Source organism: Lytechinus variegatus, chromosome 8, assembly GCF_018143015.1.
Source record: "Lytechinus variegatus isolate NC3 chromosome 8, Lvar_3.0, whole genome shotgun sequence".
Classification (NCBI taxonomy): Eukaryota; Metazoa; Echinodermata; class Echinoidea; order Temnopleuroida; family Toxopneustidae; genus Lytechinus; species Lytechinus variegatus.
Window position 1 is genome coordinate 2,141,056 of NC_054747.1, and position 17,111 is coordinate 2,158,166.

General features: G+C 33.7%; 1 long non-coding RNA gene across 1 annotated transcript; it reads right to left on the reverse strand.

The window, feature by feature from the left end:
- Positions 1 to 14,330: 14,330 nt before the first annotated feature.
- On the reverse strand, positions 14,331 to 16,595 carry LOC121420719. Its single transcript, XR_005970807.1, has 3 exons — positions 16,556 to 16,595; positions 14,992 to 15,116; positions 14,331 to 14,501 (listed from the first exon to the last, which is right to left on the reverse strand). It is a non-coding gene; the product is annotated as an uncharacterized LOC121420719 (long non-coding RNA).
- Between the last annotated feature and the right edge of the window lie 516 nt (positions 16,596 to 17,111).

Below are 17,111 nucleotides of genomic sequence, written 5' to 3' on the forward strand. Positions count from 1 at the left end.
AGTCCGAAGACTAATCCACTGGGCCACAACGCTCCACTAAACTTTGTTTGTTCGTTAATTATTTTGATACCCTTTCAACATGTCTCCACGCCATATCTATCGGTGAGAATAAAGGATATTTGAAATGTAATATATATGTACATATTAAAAAGAATAGATATGATTACACACTTGACTGCAAAAAATTAGAACAAGATACTATATACGTGTATATCCTGGTACTGTTTTTTACCCCCAAATTAGCAATGCATTGATTTCAAATCTGTGTAGGAGTTAATTATTAATTTATATCTAAACAGACAGTGACCTCAGTATGGAATATCCCATTAAATATATCTATCGTCTAATATGACAATCTTTCTGAAGCGTAGAGACCATTAGATATTTTTCCAACTGCACTCCTCTGAGAAAATTTCAAATATTCAAATCTTGGATATATATATATATAGCGCCCTCTATCGGCGATGCTTGTTTTAAATAAAAAAAATGGGCATTCAAGCACTTATCTTATAAATTTAGTGATTAGATATCCAAAAGTTACAGACAAAGAACATATCTTAAAAGTGTCAGCCCATTCCATGATTTGGAATAGGATTTAATTGAAAGACAAAAACACACTGATATTTTAATTTGATCGGGTGACCCGATCAAGTTAAATTTCCATGTAAAATCGCAAAATTTATCATGTAAAACACATTTTCATTTCATATTCTCCACATCATAACTGTTATAGGGCATATCCATTCATATTAGCTAGCAATGAATTGGAATAGTGATAGGTGCATTTTGGTGGATTTACCAAAACTATACACATGCTTTAAAAAAAATTAACAATCTTTTGCCTCCCGTTGTTAATCACGTAAATAGGCCCGTGCAAGTCGAGGTTAATACAAGTCATGTAGACCTCTATCATGTATATACTTACTTACTTACTTACTTACAGATGTCCTTTTTTCCAAAATAATATTCTTAAAGTGAATGATTTATATCATTTCCAACTCGCCCAATTTATGTATAAACTAAGTAAAAATGATCTCCCCACAATTTTTTCAAATATGTTTTGTAAAAACTCCTCCATACATGATTACCCAACGAGACAACGTAATTGTTATCATTTACCCCCAACCCGTACTCTTTTAGCAAAAAACTCTTTCGTCTTTTTTGGACCAGTGTATTGGAATTCACTGCCCAATGACTTTAAAGAATCACCAAGCATCAATATTTTCAAGCGCAAACTTAAAAAGATATTAATTTGTCAATACTCTACACCAACAAGTCAAGCTAATATATAACCGTTACTAAACGTATTTACAATTAGCATTTAATTATAAACAAATTTGTCTAATATTATATATTCTAAATAATGTCACTACAGTGCCCTATGACCTGTGCACCTGTCATGTTCCTCTTTTCATTTTCAGTTTATTTGCACCACCCTTTTCTCCTCTCTCTTTCCTCTGCCTCCCTTTTCCACTCTTATAATTTCTATCAAAAAATTATCATTGTTATCGTTATCATGCCAATTATTATCCAAATTATTTTCCACTTTTTGTTGTCGCTTATACGCTCTATTTTGGTATTTTGTAGATTATGTATTTTAATATTTTAATATATATGTAGATATTAAAAAGAATAGATATGATTACACACTTGACTGCAAAAAATTAGAACAAGATACTATATACGTGTATATCCTGGTACTGTTTTTTACCCCCAAATTAGCAATGCATTGATTTCAAATCTGTGTAGAAGTTAATTATTAATTTATATCTAAACAGACAGTGACCTCAGTATGGAATATCCCATTAAATATATCTATCGAGTTTAAGAAATTTGTATGCCTATTACTAAAAGTGAATTCACCGGATTCTGTTTTATTCATGACTCAGGACTGGTGACTTCTTTCCAATTTCGCAAAATGAAATAATAATGGTGATAATAATGATATTAAATATAACCATAACAATATGATATTAATAATAATGATAGTAATAAGAATGAAAATAATAAAAATAGTGATAATAATAATAAAATAACAATATTATTATTAATAATAATAATAATTTAAATAGCAATTATAACACTGATAATAATGATGATAATAATAATTTACTTGCATTGCGACATAAGACATTTTACACAGAATTTTGTGTGTAAGTGACACTTTTAAAATGATTATTAAAAATAAGGATGAAAATCGAAGGTCGAATGTTCACTATTATCTAACACCTAGATAGATCCTTGTGACTTGATTGGTTGTTTGGTATCGTTCAAGCAGCCCATTTTGCAATGACGTCATCAACCGTGCAATTTTGGATACATACGATTTTGTACATTGCACTCGCGCACCGAGACTGCAGCTGCAGGCACCATGTTGGAATGACGTAACAATCAACAGACCGAACTCGCACTGCATGAGCATGTTTTGTATTGAAATTCATTAATTTCATGTGAAAAAATATTTTTAGGTGTTTTATAAACCAGACATTTTTTTTCGTTCGTGCAATGGACAGAATAGTTTATTTGGTGAAAGATGAAATAATGATCCATTCACCTCATGAAGTATTATGTCCATTGCACTCATAAACATTCATTATTTGTACATGTATACCAGTGGATATAACATGATATCTGACAATCCATATCTGACCAGAAAAGGGTCACTCTAACTGCTCACTTTATGAAGACATCTCATGACGGATCAAATTCACCAACAGTAAAATAGCCATAATACTTCTGCCAGTCAAATATAGTTCTAAAATTTGTGATATTTCTTCCCGATTTGGGAAAGGGGAGTTGAGAAGTTACCCTCCATTGATTCAGTGTTAGATAGACAATCATTTATTTAAATTAAAGCCTGTGTATAGCTTTGGTAAAGGGTCAATAATGTAATTGATAATCGAATATCATCTAATATGACAATCTTTCTGAAGCGTAGAGACCATTAGATATTTTTCCAACTGCACTCCTCTGAGAAAATTTCAAATATTCAAATCTTGGATATATATATATATACAGAGTTATCAATAGACAGAGTGGCGACACGCGCACTGAAAACATGATACGCGCGGTCAAAGGTCAGTCATGGGGGGCTGATTAGTTCCCTCTGCGCACATGCAATTATTTGGCAATCATCACTATTTTTATTCCCGTTTTTATTATTCCTGATTGATTAATTTTCGGCAAACTAGGCTAGGTCCGGAAAAAATAATAATCCGAGTCTAAAAGTAATTTCTCCTCTTTGGTTTAAAGCTTGATGATGAACCCCCTTTAACATTTTGGTTTGTCTGGCAATATTCATTAAAGCTCAATTCCGGTGTTTTTTTTCTTAATTTTAATTTGAAGAATTATACAAGTTTGATTCACTCAATTTATAAATAAAAAATGGAAATATAGAAAAAAATAGGCAACAATATGGGAATACCAAAAATTAACAAGGTGATATGCGGAAGACATAATTGAGTGGGCAACTTGGGGGAAGGGGGGGGGGGCAGTTTTCTACTTCTGAAACGCTACACTGAAATTTGTAATCACAACGCCGGTATCGTACGGGGATGATAAAAAACATATAGGCCTAAGTGATCACACAAAATATATAGGAAAAGCATATATTTTGATGATATATGTTTTTATTTAAAGTTAGAATTTAATATAGTCCCCTGGCCTGAAAAATGTGGGCTATATAATTTGCGCTGATTTAGGGGTCGGGTCCATACAGGTGGCAACTCCTAGCTACAATATTTTCACGGACTGTCAATCAATTAGAAATAGGAGCATTGTACTCATATCGAATTTCATGTCTTAAAATGATTTCGAATAATTTAAACAGTATGAATATTAGAATTTAATCAACCTGTCAAAGGCTTTGTAATCGGATGGGCCGGCAAACTTGTCCATTTTTATGTCACCTAAAAATAAACCATTTATCTTTCTGTTTTGTATAACAAAAAGGGGGATCTTACTGATGAATCATTTCTTAATTTATTGTTGTTTTCCTTAGTATTACCATTATTATGACTATCATCATTGTCATATTAAAAATTATCATTGAAATCATTATTTTTTGTTATGATCATCATTGCCATCGTTATAATTACTATTATCAGGGCGGCGATTATCATACTTTCTTTCTCTTTTCTTTTTTAACCAAAAAAAGTTGATGCGGTTTTTGCAACCCCCCCCCCCTCCCCCACTCCTGGCGATGACCTTGATGAGCAACATCATCTTTTTAATACGGGGCAAAGGATCTAAGCGATATGTACACTTTTTATCAACCGAAAATAGGGGAATAATGAGAGTGACAATACCCATACAATCGTACAAATTCCCTTCGATTTTCTCTTCTTTGTTTCAACTATTTAAAAAAAAAAATGTAGATGGTGATCGCCTTTCAACCCGTTGCGCCCGATCATCATTTTCATAACATCTTGTACATATCTGAAGAAATGTGATTTATAGTTGTTTCCATCTTAACTTTCATCACCGGCCGCACTTTACAGTTTTCATTTTCAGTGCTTGTAAGAACCGTTTTTTTTTTATTAAAACCCTCGATTAATTGTTAATAAAATATTAACTCATGCATCCTATTCATAATTACTAAAGTGCATAAAATATCAAGTTTTCAAGCCTTGATATCAACAAATTTCGCACTCTCATTGGTATATATGTTAATGTTTCATCTTTATTAATCAAAAGAAGTTATACATTCAACCCAGGTCCATGGCATAGGACTATAACAATATAATCGTTATGCCATCGGCAGGGTGTAATACATAGACAATAAATACATGACATACATACAATAATAAAGATGCATACATGAAATATAAAATGAAACTTTTAAACATCTAATTTGAATAAGAGAGTATGCATTACTTCTATAACAATAACGGTATATAATGATATTTCAACATACTAAGAATTATGTATGAGTTCTTCGCTAAATGATGATAATGATAATAAATAAAACGATAAAATTTTCGAAAATTCCTGATAATTCAATGATTTTTTTATAATGGAATATTGACACATTTTATTTGGCGTTTAGGAAGAGGAACAGAAAGATGACCATTTTCATATAATGACAAGATGTCCTTAGAATGTCCCAGTCCTAGGTTAAAATAATTCCAGAAATATCAGCTCTCGCTTCACTTTCGCATCATATGTTACATGCAATCCATATCCACTTTACAATTTTCATTTTCAGTGCTTGTAAAAGAGCTTCAATTAACATTTTTCATATCAGAATATCAAAATTTTTAATGTAGGAAGATACCTAATTAACCATCTTCATGGTTTACAAAACATGAATAGAGAGTCCCGTCTTCAGGTCTACATGTAAGTCTAAATTTTTTTCCACTCGCATTGTTTAATTATTCTGTTCATGACTACAAGAATTAGAATTTCCTTTTTTAGGTCGGAATGTCAAAAATTTTCAGCACGCGCTTCTTGCTTGCATTATTTGATTGATCTAATATGTATTGTCTTCATGGCTATTAACTGCAAACAGTCCTTAACAGGTCCCTTTTCGATCAAGCCAGAACAAATTAAAAATTTACTATTTATTCATGAATTATTTAGCTACATACGCATTTTGTTCAGGATCACAAATTACAAGAAAAAATCATTTTTCAGGAAAATCTATATGAATTTTTTGAAAATTTTAGATCGAGCTTAGCGCTCGCAATAGTTTAAATAGGGCCTTTATATGTTCATGTTGTTTTGTAAGAATGAAGTGACTGTTAAGTCTACCCCTTCAAAGAAACAAACAAAAATAAACTTCGAGCAATTTATTGGGGAAAATGTTGGTGAAAAAATTCTGCCCCCACCCCCTCCCCCCTCTTGGCAAAAGCTGGATCCTTTCCTGAAAACAATAATAAGATATAAGTGATTTCCATGTACGAAATACATTTCTCTATGCACGATAAGATGGATTCAAACAATACTTTGTTTTTAATCTTGCGTTATGTCACTCAATTCTTCAAATCCAATGAAGCTCATAAAAACTTAAATTGCGCATGCATATCCTATATCTAAGTCTATCGAGAATGACAATAAGAATGAAATTAATCTCAATCGGAAAATCATATCTTGGTAAAAAGAATAATGGTGAACAATTTTTTTTTTATTTTCCCATTACATTATCATATGCATTAGATAAAAAAAAACTGGCTGTTGAATCAATTTTAATTAAACTAGATTTTTTGATAATGAATTTCAAATTTGAATAACAGACAATTCTTCTTCTTGTTCTTCCTCCACTTTTATCGGAGATCAGCATCAAAATGCAATATGTCGTAATCCATCCATCCAGTACATTGCATTTGAAGGTTAATTTACATAATCAATTCATGGAGGACAGGAAAGAGATACGTTTCATATGAATTTTATATAAAAATAGCATATTTGGAAATAAATTTTGATATAAGATAAAAAAGATGGGTATACATGGTAATATAAATGTACATCCTAACACAAGGATAATGAGGGAATTTTATTGAACATGTAATACATTGATTAGTCCCAGTGACATGATGCATTTGTAAACAAAAAAGAAAAAATACCCTAACAATACATTTATGAGAATAAACAACCAATCATACATAAAAATTATATCAATATAAGTTGTTCATTCTTTCCAAATTGCAAAATTATAAGAGGGAATGAAAACATATTTTACTTTCAATCTTGCATTATTTCCTGATTGTGTTAACATTCATTCCATGATAAATTATATATGTTTATTAGATTATGACTTACCAGAAACCTTTTTTGAAATAAGTAAATTCTGTTCAGCTTGTTGTTTCCAAATTTGATGCTTAAAACTTGTAGTCACTGAGGTCATTACCTTAATTGCATGATATTTGAAAACACATGCAATTATGATAACAAAATTAGTGATCAAGTACAATTACCAGCAGATAATCTATTATGAAGATATGAGGTGCTAAATGTGGCTACACATTAGACCTGTGCCATTTCCATGCAGTCCAAGCAAGCATTGTTGTCACAGTCATATTATGGTCAAAGCACATGTTAACACATTTTGAATACTACACCAACATACACTAGGAGTGAATCAAATGACAGTACTGTCAATCTAGCAGCATTACTGCTATTGTGGACATAGACAAAAGCACTTTGTGTCATCATTCCTTCTGTATGTATTAACTAGAATCTAGATTGATTCACCTGCTGTCTTGAGAGGTAGATTTAAGCTCTTTTATTGGATTTTAGCCTCTAAATATCGATAAGTTAGAATCGATCTTGGCCTAACTTAGTCTTAGACTAGGTCTACATCTACTTTAGATATTCACCAACATTAGACCCTAGTCCAGAGTATAGACTTGAGCACTGTCTGTAGTTTAGTTGTTAGATTACAAATTTTAATCTAACAACTACATGCAGTGCTTAAGTCTTATTAACCTTACTACTTAGGCCTAAAGTTAAGTTTTCTATAAAAAATTAACACATTTCCTTTATAAAATGTAACAAAAATGGAGTCTAGAGTAAAATATTTAGGGATATACTTTCCTCTATATATTAGTAGATTTAAGATTAAGACTAGTAACTTAGAACTAGGCCTAGGCTAGACTAAAGTTAAAAAGTGCCTCCACCCATTGATGGCGTCATACCTGCAATTAACCGCCTACGGCCTATAGGGTGGGCTATGGTTTCCGCCGCCGAAAGCTACGGCGGCGTAGCTCCTTATCTTTGGCTAGGGTCTTGTGAAGGGTAGTCCCATATGCTATATTTTATGAACTGTTTTTGGTACAAATTGAATGGATTTCCCGAAAAATAACATGAAACAACTTGTTAAAAAATCATTCAACCTTGACAGTAATAGTAAAACACTATTTTCAACACGTTGAGGTAATTTGTGCAAAACATGATTAAACAAAACTTGAAAAAATGCAATTTTTCTCTCTTACCAAACACTTTTTTTGACATTATTTTGGAAGCCGATTTATGCAAAATAAAACCAGATGTATCTACAAAAAGGCAACTTTATATGTTAAAATACTCACATTGGCGTCTAGAAAATACATCCATGAGTTGAAAGTGTCGAGGTATTAATCACTAAATGGGAGAAAACGTGTAGTTTATTGATATTTCCGGGGGCATGCACCCAGTAGAAGATCACAAGTGCAGAAAATATGCCAGAGGGAACTAATTGGGGCTCCATGAAATATCGGACCAATCAGAACACACTTCCGGTTTCGCCACTCTGTCTATTGATAACTCTGTATATATATATATAGCGCCCTCTATCGGCGATGCTTGTTTTAAATAAAAAAAATGGGCATTCAAGCACTTATCTTATAAATTTAGTGATTAGATATCCAAAAGTTACAGACAAAGAACATATCTTAAAAGTGTCAGCCCATTCCATGATTTGGAATAGGATTTAATTGAAAGACAAAAACACACAGATATTTTAATTTGATCGGGTGACCCGATCAAGTTAAATTTCCATGTAAAATCGCAAAATTTATCATGTAAAACACATTTTCATTTCATATTCTCCACATCATAACTGTTATAGGGCATATCCATTCATATTAGCTAGCAATGAATTGGAATAGTGATAGGTGCATTTTGGTGGATTTACCAAAACTATACACATGCTTTCTTTAAAAAAAATTAACAATCTTTTGCCTCCCCGTTGTTAATCACGTAAATAGGCCCGTGCAAGTCGAGGTTAATACAAGTCATGTAGACCTCTATCATGTATATACTTACTTACTTACTTACTTACAGATGTCCTTTTTTCCAAAATAATATTCTTAAAGTGAATGATTTATATCATTTCCAACTCGCCCAATTTATGTATAAACTAAGTAAAAATGATCTCCCCACAATTTTTTCAAATATGTTTTGTAAAAACTCCTCCATACATGATTACCCAACGAGACAACGTAATTGTTATCATTTACCCCCAACCCGTACTCTTTTAGCAAAAAACTCTTTCGTCTTTTTTGGACCAGTGTATTGGAATTCACTGCCCAATGACTTTAAAGAATCACCAAGCATCAATATTTTCAAGCGCAAACTTAAAAAGATATTAATTTGTCAATACTCTACACCAACAAGTCAAGCTAATATATAACCGTTACTAAACGTATTTACAATTAGCATTTAATTATAAACAAATTTGTCTAATATTATATATTCTAAATAATGTCACTACAGTGCCCTATGACCTGTGCACCTGTCATGTTCCTCTTTTCATTTTCAGTTTATTTGCACCACCCTTTTCTCCTCTCTCTTTCCTCTGCCTCCCTTTTCCACTCTTATAATTTCTATCAAAAAATTATCATTGTTATCGTTATCATGCCAATTATTATCCAAATTATTTTCCACTTTTTGTTGTCGCTTATACGCTCTATTTTGGTATTTTGTAGATTATGTATTTTAATTTCGTTTTCCACCCGTCTCTTTTGTATAGGTTATGTTAATTAGTATTGGAACTATGTTTGGGGACTTGCCTATTTTACAAGCTCTGCTTTTCTTGGCAAGTCCCTCCGTTCAGATAATTTTATCTTCAATTTTTTAAATGAAATGTTATAGAACTGTATTATTTTGAGTATGTATTATTTTGAACATGTATTACACTGTACTTGGATTATATCTTTTGTTTGAACGGAAATAAATAAATAAATGACTGCCCGCTATGCCTCCATTGGCATGTAGGGCAGCAACGAATGTCCTACACTTCTGTCGGTCCTGTGCCAAGATCTGTATAGTTCTCCATGTGTGCCTCAAGTGTTTTAGTTCTCCCTCTACTGTTCTGCGCCATGTGGTCTTTGGCCGCCCCTTCTTTCTTCTCCCTTCAGGGGTCCAGTGGAGAGCTACACGGGTGATGTTCTGGGCATCCATTCTAAGGATATGTCCAATCCATTTCCATCGTCTTGTGAGGATTATGGTTCCCATCGCGATGTAAACACGAGAACATGGGAATCATATCATGTATATAGTGTGCTATTTAATAAGCAATGCTAAGCTATATAGGCATGATAGGTGTATATGTATTACCCCTTACACGTATATATATATATATATATACATTTAACAGAATTTTTCATAACCCTACTGAAATTTCAATATTTCGTGTTTTTTCTGGAAAACTACAGATAGACACAGAATATTTTGACCGTTGGAGTTGGATACCTTAACCTGAAAAGTAAAAATTCTGAATGGGTTTTGTATAACCTCATTTGCATAACAAAAAGTAAATTACTTTATTTGTATTTTGACTAGCTCAAAATTATTCGTACCCTTTGTTAAAGCATGGCATTTGGCCATATCAATTTGATATGCACATGCTCCAGACCTTCTGCATGTTTCTGCATGTTGTTTTGTTCACATGCAAAGATGTATTGGCCTGTCTGAATAATTTCCAAGGTAGTAAGTGAGTTATGGAATGCCATTGTTCTAGAGTAGAAAATCAAGTGCAATTATGGAATCTTCCTCAGTTGTTATGATCATGGCGAAAACTTAGGAACTCAGCAATGACCTCCACGTGAGTATTGTGAATGCCCACAAAGATGGAAAAGGCTATAAGCCATTTTCAAACTCTTCAGATTACCGGTACCCCATTGTACAGTCCGTTGTCCAAAAGTACAATAAGTTCAAAATAGTGTAAAACGTTGACACTCATGGACGGCAGTCAAAGATATCTCCTCGTGTGGCCAGAAAAGTATGACGTGAGGCCCTTTGCAATCCTAGAACAACAGTTAAGGCTCTTCAGGACAACTTCGATGAGGTGGGCACCTAGGTCTCACTGCAGACCATACACCACAAACTCACATGGAAGGACTTACACGGGTGTCGCCCAAGGAAGACCCTCTCCTGACTCAGAAACATCGTACAGCTCGACTCGCATGGATCAACATTTCTGGTCATCAGGTCTATGGTCAGATAAGACAAAGATGGAACTTTTGGGCCACAGAGATGTTTTCTTCGTTTGGCGCAAGAAAGGCGAGGCATTTAACCCAAGAAGACTGTGCCAACCGTTAAGTTTTGCAGTGGATGCATCATGCTATGGGGCTGTTTCTCTACAAGTGGGCTTGGCAATCTTGTAAAATAGAATGTATCATGAATGAGGAGAAGTAGCCTACATCAAACTTTTGGAAGACAACATCAGGCAGTCTGCAGAAAATCTTCATCTCGACCCCAACTGGACATTCTAACAGGCCAATGATCCTAAACATACTGCAAAGCAGGTCCAAAATGGTTCAAGGATAACAGTGTGGATGTGCTACAATGGCCAAGCCAAAGCCCAGACCCGAATCCCATTGAAATCCGTGGAAAACCCTCAAGACTAGGGTGCTGTCAGAGCATTTTTTCTAACACGGTAGTCTATGGGGGAAATTAGTATCGTGGTTCTGTGTCATTCTGGCCACTTGTCCATTTTCACTCTTTTGAAGCACTTAATGATGCTTTTTATAAAGTACATTTTTCAGTGCTCAATTTCTGCACCTTACCACAGACACCGGTACCATTTAGGACCATGCACTTCAGATTAATTTTACATGAAACAGTATTAACCAATGCCTTTACAGTTTTATTGACAAAGAGTATGAATAATTTTGAGCAAAGTAAAATACAAATAAAGCAGTGTACTCTTTGTTATGCAAATGAGATTATACAAAACCCATACAGAATTTTTACCTTTCAAGTAAAGGTATCCAACTACAGCCAAAATATTCTGTATCCACTTGGCATTTTCCAGAAAAACATGAAACATTGAAATTTCAGTAGGGGTATGAATAATTGTTGTTAACTGTATATGTATATATAAATGTATATATGTATGTATATATATATATATATATATATATATATATATATATATATATATATATATATATATATATATACACTTATATGTAATTATATACTTATATTCTTTTATTTGCAAGAAAGTTATACATTCCGGGGTAAAAGAGGGCGCTATAAGATGGTTTTATCAGGGGGGTGAAACTCCGCTTCTGCATCCGGTCAGACATGGGGAAATTTTGGAAGGTCAAAAGTGCACACTGCTCCCATTTTTTGCGTACAAGGCTATGGACACCGCAACTTCATGGCACACCAGCGAAACAGAGGCGTGGTCATAAATTGGCCTGCGCGCACAGCGTAAAAATATGCAAATAAGCAAATTGTCACAAATTAGCATAATACGCGACGTGATTGAATATGAAATGTATAGAGCTGCGTCTTTGGTAAATTCATCTCATTGATCATTCCCCCCCCTCAAGGTATTCAGTTGTTTATTCATCTTTTCTTGTTTACATATTTTTAATTCTTTCGCGATTACTATTACTACATCAATTAAGATATTTCCCTGGAAGACATTTTGGAAGCTTACAAGAGATCCATTAGTAGGATTGAACTTAGGGGTCTGCTTGCTCTATTCATCAGGTGTTCATCACTGCCCATTATTTTCATTACACATCATGAATAGCCACAAATATTTGTTTATTATTTTTGGGGGTGGGGTACATACTTAAAATGATCTGAGCAAGAGAGCAATCAGGTCATTTTGTCTTTATTTTGATATTGAAATGAACAATCTGGTGCAAATCTTGTGAAGATTTTTTTTTAAAGTCTGAGTTTGGAATGGGAGCCAGAGAGCCCAGTACCCCCCCCCCCATGTATTTGCTCTCATCAACGCTATCTTAAAGGTCACTTCCAAATAAAATAAAAATTTTGTACCTGCCCACCCCCTATATTTCTCTATCAATTCCACCTCCCCCTCTCTCTCTTCCACACACACACATTCCACATAATCATGCGAGCAAACAATTATTCTCATTTCATTTTTATTTCTATCCCACTTTTAAATCAAACTCATTCATGTCTTTAATTCGGCTGCACCTGAATGTCACAGTATGCCATGTTGCAATGGCTTTTATGGGCTATCTTGCCACGCATGTTATTTTGATACTAAATACCTGTTGTACTAGTATTATACCCATGGATACCCGACATACAGAATCAATCAATCAGTAGCACCATCATATTCCAGTCATATAGAAGTGATCTTCAGTGCCATTTCATCACAACACAGTTTGGTAGCAATAACATCATCATCACATATCTTTCACGCAATATAAATTGGTGGATTAAGTAAATCACGAATATCAAGATTAGAAAGTAATATTTCAAATTAAAATGTTTATTAGTTAATAAATTTTTGAATACATGATAAAAATATTTTTTTCTCACCAAAGCATCAAATTACATCAGCAAAATGCCTATAATGAGTGCAACAGAAATTGCAAGGATATTACAAGAGAGGGGATGTATTTTTTTGGTAAAATCTAGAGAAAAAAATATGAAAAAATAAGTATGTATATTCACTTACATAGTTATTGATAAGCCTTACATAGTCAATATAAGGGGGCATCAAGGATGCCATTAATAAAAAGATTATCAATATACCTCTCTCTCAAAGTCAGTTACTAAATATCAAATTATTTTTTCAGCATTTGCTGACAAGAAATAGCATGCTAATCTAATCGGTGACACTTCATAAAAAAAGGGGAGCACATTTCTCTAAAGAGTGCCTTCCCAAATCTGCACATTGGTAAATCAGTAACAAAGTTGCTTATTGTCTATTGTTGTGAAGTGCTGCTAGAGCTGTGTTCTATTTCCAACAAATTCTTTTATTTGCAGAGCTAATCTAGTTCATTATACGGGACATCGACAATACAGTGTTACAAAAACAAAGAGATTTAAAAAAAAATAGTGCAACTTTTCACTTCCCCCAGAAAATGAATTCAACAGCTTAATGTCCAGCAATACATACAGGTTCTTGTTTCATAAGGACTTCAATTATGGTAAATTGGCCCCAAACGTAACTAGCAACTAGCATGGGAACCCCAATGTTGATCTGTTGCTTTAATGTTTCCATGGTAATTACCAGAATGGCAAAGCTAGAATAGTGGTTGGTCTTAATGAATTGGGGTCCAGGACTGAGAGTGATTTCTTCGCCCTCTGTTCTGTCACCTTGTTTTATTATGCACATTTTTTCAATGAAAATCCATTATTTCTTATCACCTTTGATATGTCTGTAGCCTGTAGGCATGTATGTTACACAGCCAAGACCTCAGTAAAGGCCCATTCTGCATTGTTTAGATTACCAGAATACAACCTATCCCTTTCAAACTACTAATATTCAAAGTGCTTTCACTACTATAAGTACTACATGTAGATGATTAGAACATTAATAAAGGGGGGGGGGGGATAAGTGTGCCCTTTCGAAAAAATATTTTAATCTTGTGTGAAACCTATGGACCTAAATATCTATACTCCAAATAATCTTTTTTTGTTCAACAGATGTGTAGTTTAAGCAACATTCAATATGTATCGACACATTTATTTAAATTCATTAAATTTTTAAATCTGTAATTGCAATGAAGCAACTGCTTGTTATGAACCTGGCCTTCATATTTCTTCTTGATCTGCCCTGGTGATACTCAAACAGCCTGTGAAACCTGCATAGTAAACAAAAGGAAAAGGGAACAAAATGAGCTGCTGATATGAATTATTCTTACTCATCTAGTCCAGTTTATTTAGAAGTTTTAAACTTTTTATGAGCCCTTACTCTTCCATGCAATATTATTTAAAAAATGCACATGTAGTAACTTATGTTGGCAGATAAAAATCATAGATCACTATTATAGATCATTATTCATATAACTTTTTTTTTATTAAGTGTGAAAACCCATTCAAATATATATCGAAAGATTAATCTCAATATTTTGTCCTTTTTTATTTCTGTCTTCAGAGTAACTGAGTTTTAAAGTGATTTTATGTATGATTAAGATAGCTAAGATACATGGACAATAAGTATGCATTGATGATAATGGAAATACTGGTGAATCTGAATCCAAAGAATATTGTCTCATCATGGAGCTTTACTTTATGGGATACAACATGATTCAGAAAAATAGGTTTTTTATATTTTTATGAAAACAAGCATACCTGGCAAGCTTTTAGATCAGATATCCTGTTACTCATCAGATTGTACCTCTTGGTGATGTGCAAATGGTATTTGACTTTGTACTTCTGAATAGGCTGGGACTGCTAAGAACTGGATCCCATTGGATCTGCAATTCAATATACATACAATACTTTACAGTTAAAAATTTCAAAAGTGATAAACAAAATTCCTCTCTAAAAACAATTTTTCAGAGTTTCCAGCTTTCACAATTCCCAACTAGAAAAAAGCAGGTCTTGACCAAAAACTAAATGGTTCAAGCATACGTGGCCTACTCTAGTGAGGTCTTTTGTCAATCTTCAATATATATACACACCAAGCCAGCTTTGACAGATGTAAGATAATTATCATTTGTGTGATAATATGGCTCTCGCTCATTCATCAGTGCGAGTCAATCATTAAATTTTTTGCACTCGTCAATAAACATGTCTGATTTGAATCTCTACGTTAAGTGAGTTCCTCTTTAAGTTTAAGTTTGATTTTTATTTTAAAAAAGGGTTAGCTCACTTGCTGGCAGGTTTAAATGACCCTTTGCCTTTCACCACAAATAACATCAAGTGAGGACAATAAAGATAAATCAATCGGATCAGCCGCTCTCTCTGCTTAGCCTTATACTTAAACAATTCAAAATAGGGCACTATAAATTTTCTCAACCCTTCCAAAAAAACAATTGAGCAGTTTGAACCCTGACATAGAAATGTTGCCCCCCCGAAAAAAAAAGAATCATTAAACTCCTTTGCTAGGCTAATCATATTTTAGTCCAACGGTCCAGCCAGGAACTAAAATGAAATTAAAGTTAACTTAAAAAATCTTTGTAGAAAAAAAAGTCAAACCAGACAGATCTAGATTTTTTTTAAATCTATATCTACGATAGACCTATCCTAGGGGCTTACTTTTATTAAAAAAAAGAAAAACGTTAACATCTGTCTCAAATCATTCCACGAGTGACCATGGGCATGGCAAAATCTACCAATATCAACAGATTCATCATTCAGTTCATTTAGATTTAATTTCATTTCATTTTCAATGCTGATAATTATATTGAAATAGCGGTGTCGAAAAATCAGTACTCGGCCCATGGCCTATAACTTCAAATTTCAATTCGAGCTTGTTTGACACTTAATTTCCAAAACCTAATGACCTAGCCTACATCGGCAATTTCGCAGCCGGCTGGCACCGGCGATATCAAAGTCCGCATCCCGCTCTGGCTATATATTTGGCTTAATTTTGATGCAGCTTTGCCGTTAAACAAGTCCACATCTAACCCTGATATTTGACAATAAGAACTGAAATACAGATTTAATAAGGGCGGACATGAAGCATCCCAATTAACCAACTTAGTTCTACGAAAAACTATATTATTTTCTGACAAAATATGTCAGTCAGATTTCAGACTTATTTGGGATCAGGACAGGAAAAAGAAATGGAAATATGGAAATTGTGGTTCGCGTTGTAAACTGCACATAAAGCCATGCATGCGACGCCGAACCCCAGCAAACACATTACAATTTCAACTAAGATCAAAGTAAGGAATTGAACTTAACTTACTTTTATTCCTATGGAATGTCATTAGATTGATATCAATGTTTCCTCCAAGATTTTCTGCTCCATTGAAGTTCACTCAGAAATCATGATTTCGAACACCAATTCTAAAAACAGATAATTAGACTTGCTATTGTATTTCAAAAAGTTGAATTTCGCAGAATCAAAAAGAACGACACTTCGCACAGATATCGTAGGGAATTGTGGGACGGAAAAAAATGTTTAATGCATGAGGACATGAATAAAACATTAGCGTTTTATCCAATCATACAAGTGCATTGTGCGTATTTTGACGTCATTACTCATGAATTAAACATTGACCTTCCAAAATCAACCTTCAAATTGGACAAATGGCAGCCATGTTTGTTATGTACAAAACCTATGGAAAATCAAAAACGCGCAAAAAGAGTTGCCTCTCTAGCTCCCTTCGGGAGCTTACGTATACGTAAGATCGTATCTCTGTGGTTTTATCACGTGCAGCTATTATACTCCCCTATATTCTTTACAAAGATCGTCGAACTAATTTGCATGCAGCTGTCAATCATCAGCAGATAATGACCTG